Here is a 12,123-nt window from a genome sequence, read left to right as displayed (position 1 = left end):
CTTTGCCTGACCTGGACAGGGCTGCACCTTCAGTCCCAGGGCCTGGACACCCCAGGCTTGTCCGTGGGATGGCGATGGGAAGGGCTGTCCTGGGGCTACTGGAAGTTAAGACGGGAACTGACGTGGAGAGAGCCCCCGGGCCTCCAGCTTCCAGAGTCAGCTCCTGCTGCCCCTCCCAAGCCACGCGCCTGGCCCAGAGCCTTCCCGCTCACTCCTGGCTGCCCCTCCAGGCCTGGACTTGAGCTTCAGAGAGGGGCAGGATTCCAGGGAGATGGAGCCAAGGGTTCTCTGGACAAAACGGAGTTGCCTCTGGCCAATTGGGATGCGATTCCAAAAAAACATCCTGCTCTCCTGGCCATCCTGGCTGGACTGCCCACATGGCCTCCTACAGACTGGGGGTGGGGAGGGGAGGTGTCAGCAAGGACCTTTCCTGCCAAGACCAGAAGAGGCCAAATGGGCAGAGAGAGCACTTCTGTCCTGGAATCAAGGATTGAGGCCAAGGCTGAAAGCCAGCTCAGCCCAAGGTCACACCAAGGTGAAGGAGGGGAGCTGCTGTGTGCTCATCTCCAAAATGGGAAGACAAACTAAGTATTTTTTGCTAAATCTCAGTAAAATAATTATTAACAATAATAAGCCCATGACACATTGACATAAATAACATTTTTAAAGAAAGAACTATTTTCTCCAAAGTACAAAGTAAATAACATTTTTTGCATTTTTGCAAATTTCTCTAACGTTTGAACTTGCAAGAGAGCAGTTGGATTCTTGTACCTGTGTTTGCATTAGACCAATGAGAAAATGAGAGCCAAAAGGACAAACGACAGCTTAGTATTATTCATATGCATGTGATGGTTTGGACACCATGGATTCCCCTGAAAGGGTCTCGGGATGCCTCAAGGGTCCCCAGGTTACACTGTGAGAACTGATAATGTAAGATATTTGATTAACACCAAAGAAGGCAGGAAAGAAGAAGAAAAAACTCAGAAGAACAAACATATGTATGATACAGATAGGAAACAAGTAGCAAAATGGCACACTTAAATCCAACTATTTTGATGTTTACAATAAACGTAAATGGACTAAACCCTCCTACTCTGCCAGCCCTTTGGGGAAGGGAAGCAGCTCTAACAGTGGAACGTTAGACATGCTGGTATGTGGCTGGAGACAACATCTTTAGGAAAGCATGTTTTTCCCCACTGTTTTTTTTACCTCAAATATTTTGAGCCCTTATATGCTGGGCCCTGTACAGGCCTTGGGGAGATGAAGATGATTCAAACATGGTCTCCACTCGAGGCCTCATGGCCTAGGGGATTGTAAGCTGGGCTCAAGACCCTCTTCCTTCCAAGCACTAGTGATATTTGTTCAATATCTTCCCCATGCATCTTGCTGAGTCTCTTTGCAACCACACTGAGAGCTGGACCTCTGGGTTTTTATCCCGTCTCAGACAATGCACAGGTGTGAAAACAGGCTCACCTGGATCATCAACCAGCATTCGATGAGGATCTGACTCAGTTGAGGTGGGTCACAGGGTTTGTCTAGAGCATCTCACATGCTCTATTTTACAGATGAAAGAACTGAGACCCAAAAAGGGAGGCTGAACGGAGGCAGTGAGCTCAGGCCCTCTCAGCTTGAGGACACCGCCTGTCTCACATGTGAGTCCTCAGGGTGCTGTTTTGCAAGTGTCTCGTCAATCAGAATGCCAGGTTGTTAGAAGACTGTGGCTTGGGAAGGGTGTAACCCTCCTGAGTCAGTGTCTAACCCTAACCTGGCCGAGAGGCTCAGCTCGCTCACCTCCTAGGTTTGTGGCTGAGTTCAGTGGCTGGGCCTGTTTCCTCATCTGTAGAATGGGCATAGGCAGCCTATCAGATGACTGCTGGGAGGATCCTGGGAGCAGGGGAGGGTCCAGGATGGGGACCAGGCCTGCTGGGCGAGGTTGGGCTCCGAGGCCGGCCTGCACCTGGCGGACAGGTCAGGGCTGAGGCCCAGGGGATGCTGGGTGAGGACTTTATGGATTCTCACAGAATGACCTTTGCAGCCTGGGTTGTGGTTCAGTCCTTTGAGCCAGTCTGAGGCCCGCATCACTGCAGGGTTCTACTTCAGCAGTGGCCGCTGGCTGCATCTGAAACCAGAGGAACCCGCCCAGCTCTGGGGCTTCCTGTTGATTTCAGGTTGGTTCAGGAGCCTGGGGAGCAAACCCTATGGGCTTTGACTTGCCACAAAGACAGCTGAGGAAGCCAGGAGCTGGGGGGCCATGGGGAGCCGACAGGCTCCACGGGACCCCACTCCTCCCTCTTCCCGCCCTGTGGCAGCACCCAGGGTCTTGTACCCCCAGAACAACCCATTCTGTGGTTTCCCAGAAACCCTGGAGATGGTCTGGGTGGTCTGGTCCCCCGGGCAGTGACCTGCCACTGTGATGGACACCACACCACGGAGAAAGGCGGCTCCAGTGGGGAATCTGGCTTGGCGCCCAGCGGGGCCATCTCGGTAGTCAACCTGAATTAGGACTTTTCATCAGCTACCTTCTTCCAACCAAAATGATTTTTTTTTTTTTTTTTTGAGACAGGGAGGGTCTGGCTCTGTCACCCAGGCTGGAGTGCAATGGTGTGATCTTGGTTCACTGCAGCCTCAACCTCCTGAGCTTGAGTGATCTTCCCACCTCAGCCTCCTGAAGAGCTGGGACTACAGGTACACACCAGCACACCCAGCTAATTTTTCTATTTTTTACAGAGATGGGGTCTCACTATATTGTCCCAGTCGTAAAATGATTTTCATCATCATTTTCTTTTTCCCTTTAGTGTTCACTACCCTCTGGGGGCCAGACCTCAGTTCTAATATCCTTTACACCGTTTTGTTTTTGTTTTTTTTTTTTTTTTTGAGATGGAGTCTGGCTCTGTCACCCAGGCTGGAGTGCAGTGGCCGGATCTGAGCTCACTGCCAGCTCCGCCTCCCAGGTTCACGCCATTCTCCTGCCTCAGCCTCCCGAGTAGCTGGGACTACAGGCACCCGCCACCTCGCCCGGCTAGTTTTTTGTATTTTTAGAGATGGGGTTTCACTGTGTTAGCCAGGAAGGTCTCGATCTCCTGACCTTGTGATCCACCCGTCTTGGCCTCCCAAAGTGCTGGGATTACAGGCTTGAGCCACCGCGCCTGGCTTTTTTTTTTTTTTTTTTTTTTTTTTAAATAATACATCACATGAGAAAGTGGGCAAGAACTCTCCAGGCAGGCGTGGGTTTTGAAGCCCTCAGCTTCGAGGGGGTTAGGGTGACCCTGTGGGGGCTTTGCCAGGACGCAGGGGTGGACGGGGGTGCCAGGTCCCCTGGGGAGGCTGCTGGTTCTCCCTAGACAGGTTCCTGGTCTCTGCCTCCACGCTGAGGGCACAGGTGCAGGTGAGGTCCAGCCCCGTGGCGGGCAGGCTGGTCCCTGTGCCCCTCCTAGCCTCAGGCGCCCTAGTGCCTCCTCTCTCTCTCTGCCTCTGTGGCGTGAACATCTGGGATCTGGGGTCTCTGCTCCTGGGCAGCCTGTGGGCTCCGCTGAGTGTCTGGAAACTTTTCGCTGCCTCTCTGGCGTCCCCGACGTGTGTCTCCTTGTGAAATTTGGGGTCTGGCCTGGGGTCGGCGTGCAGTTCCCTCACGGATTTCTGCTCTGTCCTCTCTCCCCTGCTTGTTGCCCCTCCAGAGCAGACCCTCCCTGTGGGACCCACCTCCGTGTCCCCAGCACCAGCCTGAGGAGTTTCCGGAAGGCGCCAGGCCCTCCCAGCTCCCGGCAGCTTCCTGGCTAGCAACAGCGTTGCTGCGGTCTTCACCCGGCGTTCACCCCGCGTGCCTGTGTCCCAAGCTCCCGTTTGTGAGGACACGTGTCATGCCGGGTTAGGGCCCCTCTGATGACCTCATCTTGACTTAATCACCTCTGTGAAGGCCTCGTCTCCAGGTAAGACCACATTATGTCATGCTGGTGCCAGGACTCAGTGCGTCTTTTTTGGGGGACACGATTCACCCCTCACAGCTGGCTGGTGCCTCTCTCTGACTCCCACTCCCCTCCTCCCACAATTGCCCGAGGTCTCACCCCATCCCAGACCCTCATTCCATCCCACCCACAGGGCCCCACTTCCCTGGAGGTCGCCACAGGCCACGGCCCCCGCCAGCTGGCCCTGTGACCCAGGGTAATCCTGGAGGACACTGCAGGCCGGGGCCCCCGAGAGCCGGCTGCATGACCCAGGGTGAGCCTGGAGGGCACTGCAGGCTGGGGCCCCCGCGAACTGGCCATGTGACCCAGGGTGAGCCACACAACCTCTCCACACCTTGGTTTCCCTTCTGTGAAGTGGGGATGAAAGCAGTGGGGATGAAAGCAGACGCTGGTGCCGGGTTATGTACACATGAGGGGCCAGCACAGGGCAGGCGCCCAGGACTCCAATGCCCTTGCCCAGCATAAGGCCCTGTTCCAGTGGGAGAGGAGATCTCTGTTTTCAGGTTGCTCACTCCCTCCCAGCCTGTGTCTCAGCGACGCTCGTGGGGTCAGGACCACTCCAGTCACGCGTGCTTTCCCTGCCTGGCTGCAAAGTGACCTGGGGTCTCCTCTGTCTGTGGAAAGTGACAAATCAGCTCCTTTCACACCAGGGCTCCGGCCAGGGGTGACAGGTGGGAGCCCCACCCGTGTTTCACACACGGGGTGCTGGGTGGCCCAGGTGCTTCACGGTGATGATGAGATGATGGTGACGGTGACAACACTGGGGTAGGAGGAAGAGGAGGAGGAAGGGGAGTGGGGGAGGAGGAGGGGAGGAAGGAGGAAGGGAGATGGAGAGGAGGGAGGAGAAGGGGGAGAAGGGAGGAGAGGGAAGAGAGGGAGGGGAAAGAAAAAAGGAGGAGGAGGGGGAAGAAGAAGGGGGAGAGGGAGAAGGATAGAGGAGGACAGGGAGGAGGGAGGAAGAGGGAGAGGAAAGAGGAGGAGGAGGAGGAGGGAGGAGGGGGAGGAAGGAGAGAGAGGAGGGGAAAGAAGAAAAAGGGGAGGGGTAGGGGAAGGAGAGGAGGAGGGGGAGGAGGAGAAGGAGGGGGAGGATCGTGGGGGGGGGAGGAGGGAGGAGGAGGGGGAGGAGGGAGGAGGAGGGGAAGGAGGAAGGAAGAGGGGGGAAGAGGCAGTAGAGGGGAGAGGAGAAAGGGGGAGGAGGAGGGAAGGAGGGGGCAGGAGGGGGAGAGGAGGAGGGGTCTTCAGTGGTTGAAAATACAGGCCTCCCAGAGCCCAAACGCAGAGCCCTCAGGCCTCCCAGAGCCAAAGGCAGCCTCTGTGGGCTCCACTTCCCAGCCGAGGAAACCAAGGCATGGAGAGGTGACCGGACGTGACCGTGTTGATGTTGTTCAAAGGGGTGAGGGCTGGGACCCCGCCCAGGCTGGGGACTCCTGTACTGCCGCTGGACAAGTTTGAGGAGCGTTTCAGCCGTCCGGCAAGGGCGCGTTCTCAAGGTTGCCTGGGGTTTGAATGGCTGGGGCGTCAGGAAAGGCCCGAACACTGAGGCTTCGAGCTCCTCTTCTCCAGCGTGGCCGTGGCCGTGGGAGACACTCACAGGGGCCACGGCCTCTGCTTGGCAGTTGGAGACGTGGATGAGCAAAACATGGGGCTGCGAATGAAAAATACTGCGGAACGAGCTCTGAGTGCTTGTGGACGAGCTCTTTCAAAACAAGGTGTCGGGCCGGGCGCGGTGGCTCACGCCTGTAATCCCAGCACTTTGGAAGGCCGAGGTGGGTGGATCACGATGTCAGGAGATAGAGACCATCCTGGTGAACACGGTGAAACCCCGTCTCTACTAAAAATACCAAAAATTAGCCAGGCGTGGTGGCGGCGCCTGTAGTCCCAGCTACTTGGGAGGCTGAGGCAGGAGAATGGCGGGAACCCGGGAGGCGGAGCTTGCAGTGAGCCGAGATGGGGCCACTGCACTCCAGCCTGGGCATAGAGCAAGAGATTCTGTCTCAAAAAACAAACACACAAACAAAAACAAAAACAAAAAAACAAGTGTCAGGGCTGCCACCCAAGGGCTTCTTCCAATCCCCCTCCCTCCTGGACCCCTTGGCAGACTGCAGGCCTCGAGCACCTGGCTGTGGTTTATTTATTTACATATTTGAGACAGAGTTTCGCTCTTGTTGCCCAGGCGGGAGTGCAATGGTGCAATCTCTGCTCAGCATAACCTCTGCCTCCCGGGTCCCGGTTCAAGCCATTCTTCTGCCTCAGCCTCGTGAGTAGCTGGGATCACAGGCGCCGCCACCGCGCCCGGCTAAGTTTCGTATTTTTAGTAGAGACGGGGTTTCACCATGTTGGCCAGGCTGACCTCAAACTCCTGACCCCGTGATCCACCCGCCTCGGCCTCCCATGGTGCAGGGATTACAGGCGTGAGCCATGTGCAGGGATTACAGGCGTGAGCCACCGCGCCCGGCCTGGCTGTGGGTTAACCACTTTCCCGCCGATGCAGGCCAATGGATTCATCTAGAGTATGTCTGCATGCTACAGAGAAGGTCAGAGAGAAAAGAAGGAAGTAACTGCGATTTCGACTTAAAAACAGCCTAGGTGTTCCAAATATTTCCCCAAGTCCCCGCTGAGTTCTGGGGTGGCAGGAGCCGTTTTGGTAGCGTGGAGAGCAGGTTACAGACAAAGCTTGGCCTGCAGAGACGTCGCTGTGACAGGCAGGGTCATGTCTCACTGAACCAGGTGTCTCCGGGGGATGTGGGAGCACTTTGGGGGATCTGTGTCCTGCTTCAGCCGAGTTTCACCTACCGGGTGCCGCATGGTGTGGTGTGTGTGTGTGTGTGGTGTGGTGTGACGTGGTGTGGATTGCCATGCTGAGCCTGGCACGGGCCCTGGGTTAGCTGTCACCTCTCTGAGCCTCCATTTGGTCACCTGAACGGCTTGCCCAAAGACTGAGGAGTTCTCCTGTTCTGAAGCTCTCTGTGTTTGTCCTGCAGCAGAATGTGACAATTTTCAGTGACCGCACCTAGGCAGGCCTCTGGTCGCTGCAGGAGCAGCTGCCCGGGGCCTTGTTCCTCCAGGAAGCGGACGTGTGCGTTCAGCCTCCCGCCTGTTTCTGCTGCTGAGCTGCTGCGTGGCTGAGGCGGCTCTCCGAGTGTGCGCTCACCTCCGAGCGCGTCCCAGCACCTCCTTCACACAGAGGCGGCTGCAAATACTCGTTTAATTGTTCCCCACCTGCCCCATGCTGGGGCCCCTCCCTGATCACCCACTATGGTCCCCCAGCACCCACTGTGGGTGTCCGTCCTGGACGGCTGGGTGGGTGAACCCTCAGCGGCTGGAGAGGCTGCCCTGGGTGTGCGGGCCCTGGAGGCAGGTCTGCTCGCTGGGCCTTTGCAAGGTGTGGTTCAGAGCTGGGGCTGCAGGGAGGGCCATGGGGAGGACCCCTCCTATCCTTCACAGTGGTGACGATGACAGCAGGCTGTCTGCAGAACAGAGCCACAGACCCTGGTGGGGTCTGCCCTGCATGCATGCTGCTGCTTGCTGCGGTGAGGCCCGCGTACTCTGCCCCACTGCCACACACACCACGTGGCTGTCTCCTTCACTAGGTCTGTGTCTGCGTCTTCCCTGCAGGATGTCCTGTCCTTGTGCCGGCAGGCCCACCGGCCCCCTCCTGCTCTCCAAGGTGATGAGACGTGAAACGCCACAGGCATCCCTGCCACCTGCCGCGGGTCTGTGTCTGCACACATGGTGCCCTGTCCTGGGATGTGCGGCTGCCCCTGCAGGAGTCACACCCCGCATGGCCCAGCTTGTCTTTTCCTTGCTAGGCAGCCAAAGCTGTGTCGAAGGCCTGTGGCACAGCCCAGCACCCTCAGATCCGGTGGCTCTGTGTCCTGCTGGCACCTGCGGTGGAGAGCAGGGTTTGCTGAGGTGGGGAGGCGGCTGCCTGGGCAAGGTGTGACCCAGTGTGAGCTTGGGAATGTTCACCCGAGTGTCCCCTTGAGGTCCAGAGGGTCAGTGCACTGCTGCTGTAGCCTGACCACAGCCTCGTCCTCCCCCAGGTTCATCCCTCCCTCCATTCCCCGCTTTCCTGCCCCGGCCTGCCCCTCCCTCCTCTTCACCCACTTCCCTCCTGAGCTTGCACCCATGGTCCTGGGGTCACACTGCTAACAACCCCCTCCCCGGGCGTCCGCAGGCCCAGGCGTCCCAGGCCCCGGGAGCTGAGTGGGGCCAAGGTCCCCAGCTGTGCACAGAACACGGATTTCTGGTGGCCCAAGGAGCTCCTACAGGAAACCGTGGGACAAGCCTGGTTCAATGTGAATTCTGGGTGCGTTTCTGCATGGCCGAGTCACGCCTCACACACGCCAAAGCACCACGCCTCAAAAGTTCTGAATCTGGAAGACTAAACACAGCCGGGGAGTGGGGCTGAGCAGGCCAGGTGTCATTCTTGGGGGCAGAGGAAGGGGTCTTTGGAGGCCAGGGAGGGGAAAGCTGGTTACGGCTCTGTCCCCCCAGGCCTCCTGCCGGCCCCCAGCCCTCCTAGGATGTTACCTGCAGCCCTGCAGACAAGTGCCTTGAAAATCCCAAACCAGAGGCAGCCAAGTATGAAACCAGCTCCCGGAGATGGAAAAGAGGACAGGCCCCGCTCCTGTTTTATCTGATGCCAAAGGAGAGATCGCTTGACATTTGAGAAAACAGCATGTGCGGCTTACACGCCCGCTCCTGGGAAGGCACTCACGTGTTCATCCGTGATGAGGCTCCGTTAGGGAGGGGGAGGCTGGAGGGGTCCAGATAACTACAGAGTCCCCCAGCCGAGGTCCTGGCAGGGCGGGGTGGGGCCGGGGCGAGGTAGACCAGGCAGGGAGCAGGCAGGCAGAGTGAGCCAGCTGGGGCTGTGGGGGCTAATCCCAGTTAACTGCCCTTTGGACACTTGGAGACGGAGCCATCTCCTTTTTCTTTGCACTTAGCGCGGTCTGAATGATCCTGAGAGTACCTTGGTCTTCCAAGGTCCCGCACACATTCTGGGCCCTGGGAAAGCCGGGCCTCAGCGGTCCATCTGGAAACCTGATCAGGCCCTAATCGTCTGGTGGGGATTAGCTGGCCTGGTGGCTCCTTCTCCAGGTGAGGGCTCCCTCAACCCTGCCAGGGCCACCCTCCTGTGCCATTGAGCCCGGATTAGTTGAGGTAAAGGGATTCATCTTGGGGCCTTCAAAGGCTTCAGGTCTCCCCATGCCTCCTCCAGCACAGAGGGAAGGCCCTGGATACCCCCAAGGTCTCACATCCGGGTGGACAGACCCTGGAAGGGATGTGGGAGGAGTCAGTACAACGGAGGACACAAAGTCTGGCCTGAGCTGCTGCCAGCGAACTCGGGGTCACGTGGTGCATCGAACCCTAGATAAGGGGCGGCTCCCCTCCCTCGCCCACGCATGCCGCAGAGCAGGGCCTGGCAGTTCCTCCTTCTGACTCTCTAGGGCTTCCACAGCCCTTCTTCCCGCCTAGTGCCTCCCTCACCCTTCCTGTTCCAGCCGCAGGCGCCATCCTCTGCCTGCCTCCCTGGCCAAAGCCTTTTCCCCAGGCGGGAGCGTCCTCCCTTCATCCCCACAGCTGCCGGTGCTGCAGATAGCAGCTCCAGGGTCCCCTCCCTACAGGGGACTCCCCCACCCCCACTGCTGTCCCCACCCCTCACCACTTCTGTATCCTATTTTACTTTTGTGAAATGAGATCCTAGTAACCTGGTTGGTATTGTTTGTGTCACCTGCCTATTTACCTACCATGTATTCATCTTCCCCACCTGGGCTGTGAGCGCCAGAAGGGCAGGGACATTTTTGGTCTCATTCTCTCTGTGCTTCCAGCACAGAAGCATTTGATGAATATTTTTTACATGAATGGGTGAATGGATGGATGTATGGATGGGTGGATGGATGGATGGATTGATGGGTGAATAGATGGATAAATGGAGAGAGGGGTGAGTGGATGGGTGGATAGATGAGTGGATGGATGGGTGGGTGGATGGATGGATGGATGGGTGAATAGATGGATAAATAGACAGATGGGTGGGTGGATGGGTGAATAGATGGATGAATGGATAGATGGGTGAGTGGATAGGTGGATAGATGAGTGGATTGATGGGTGGGTGGATGGATGGATGGATGGGAGAATAGATGGATAAATGGACAGATGGGTGGGTGGATGGTTGAATAGATGGATGAATGGATAGATGGGTGAGTGGATAGGTGGATAGATGAGTGGATGGATGGGTGGGTGGATAGATGGATGGATGGGTAAATAGATGGATAAATTGACAGAGGGCTGAGTGGATGGGTGGATAGATGAGTGGATGGATGGGTGGGTGGATGGATGGATGGATGGGTGAATAGATGGATAAATGGACAGATGGGTGAGTGGATGGGTGAATAGATGGATGAATGGATAGATGGGTGAGTGGATAGGTGGATAGATGAGTGGATTGATGGGTGGGTGGATGGATGGATGGATGGGTGAATAGATGGATAAATGGACAGATGGGTGGGTGGATGGTTGAATAGATGGATGAATGGATAGATGGGTGTGTGGATGGGTGGATAGATGAGTGGATGGATGGTGGGTGGATGGATTGATGGGTGAATAAATGGATAAATGGTCAGGTGGGTGGGTGGATGGTGGATGGATGGGTTGTGGATAGATGGATGGATGACTGGATAGATGGATGGGTGGGTAGGTGGATACATGGGTGGATGGATGGTGGATGGTGGGTGGATGGTGGATGGATGGGTTGTGGATAGATGTGTGGATGAATGGATGGATGGGTGAGTGGGTAGGTGGATAGATGGGTGGATGGATGGGTGAATAGATGGATAAATGGACAGATGGGTGGGTGGATGGGTGGATGGATGGGTTGTGAATAGATGGGTGGGTGGGTGGATAGTGGGTGGATGGATGGGTTGTAGATAGATGGGATGGATGGGTTATGAATAGGTGAGTGGGTGGATGGTGGATGGATGGGTTGTGAATAGATGGGTGGGTGAATGGATAGATGGATGGGTGGGTGGGTGGATAGATGGGTGGATGGATGGGTTGTGGATAGATGGGATGGATAGGTTATGAATAGATGGGTGGGTGGATGGTGGATGGATGGGTGGGTGGATAGTGGATGGATGGGTTGTGCATAGATGGGTGGATGAATGGATAGATGGGTGGGTGGGTGGAGAGATGGATGGATGGGCGGGTGGGTGGATAGATGGGTGGATGGATGGGTTGTGAATAGATGGGTGGGTGAATGGATAGATGGATGGGTGGGTGGGTGGATAGATGGGTGGGTGGATGGGTTGTGGATAGATGGGATGGATGGGTTATGAATAGATGGGTGGGTGGATGGTGGATGTGGGTGGGTGGATAGTGGATGGATGGGTTGCAGATAGATGCGTGGATGAATGGATAGATGGATGGGTGGGTGGGTGGATAGATGGGTGGGTGGATGGGTTGTGGATAGATGGGTGGATGAATAGATGGATGGGTGGTTGGGTGGGTGGATAGATGGGTGGGTGGATGGTGGATGGTGGATGGATGGGTGGGTGGATGAATGAGTAGATGGTTGGATGATGTTTGGCAGTTTTTCTGAGACCTGATTAGCAGGGAGGAAGGAGGCTTGAGCTCCAGCTGTGCTTCTGTTGGTAACAAGCCCTGGGCCACTGGGGTCAGGACGTTTCTTCTCTCTGACCACAGTTGCCTTGGCTGCCACCCTCGGTTCATACAGTGAGTCCCCTTCTCATTAGCTCCTTGCTGGTTGCCCTCCATGAAACAGAGGGTGCAGTTGTCAGGTTTTTGAGGAGAGACGAAGAGGCTCAGGGAGGGGCAGCCACAGCCCTGGGTGTGGGGGAGTGGTCCTAATGTGGTATCCTTCCCACCCCACAATCTTGTGTCCACTCTGCACCCATCCAGGTCAGTAGGGTGAGTGCGGGCACCAGGAGCATACAACCTTATTCTTGTGATGGTCAGGACCCTTTGTGAAAATTCATATTTCAGAATGTGGGAGGAGAATCTATTTCTCTCTCTGTGTCTCCCTCTCTTTATTTTTGTGGTAAAAACACATGTCATAAAATTTACTACCCTAGCCATTTTAAGTGTATGGTTGAGTAGTGTTAACTGTATTGACGTGATTATGCAACAGATTTCCAGAACT

Source organism: Macaca mulatta, chromosome 3 (genome assembly GCF_049350105.2).
Source record: "Macaca mulatta isolate MMU2019108-1 chromosome 3, T2T-MMU8v2.0, whole genome shotgun sequence".
Classification (NCBI taxonomy): domain Eukaryota; kingdom Metazoa; phylum Chordata; class Mammalia; order Primates; family Cercopithecidae; genus Macaca; species Macaca mulatta.
Note: the sequence above shows the minus strand (reverse complement) of the source record.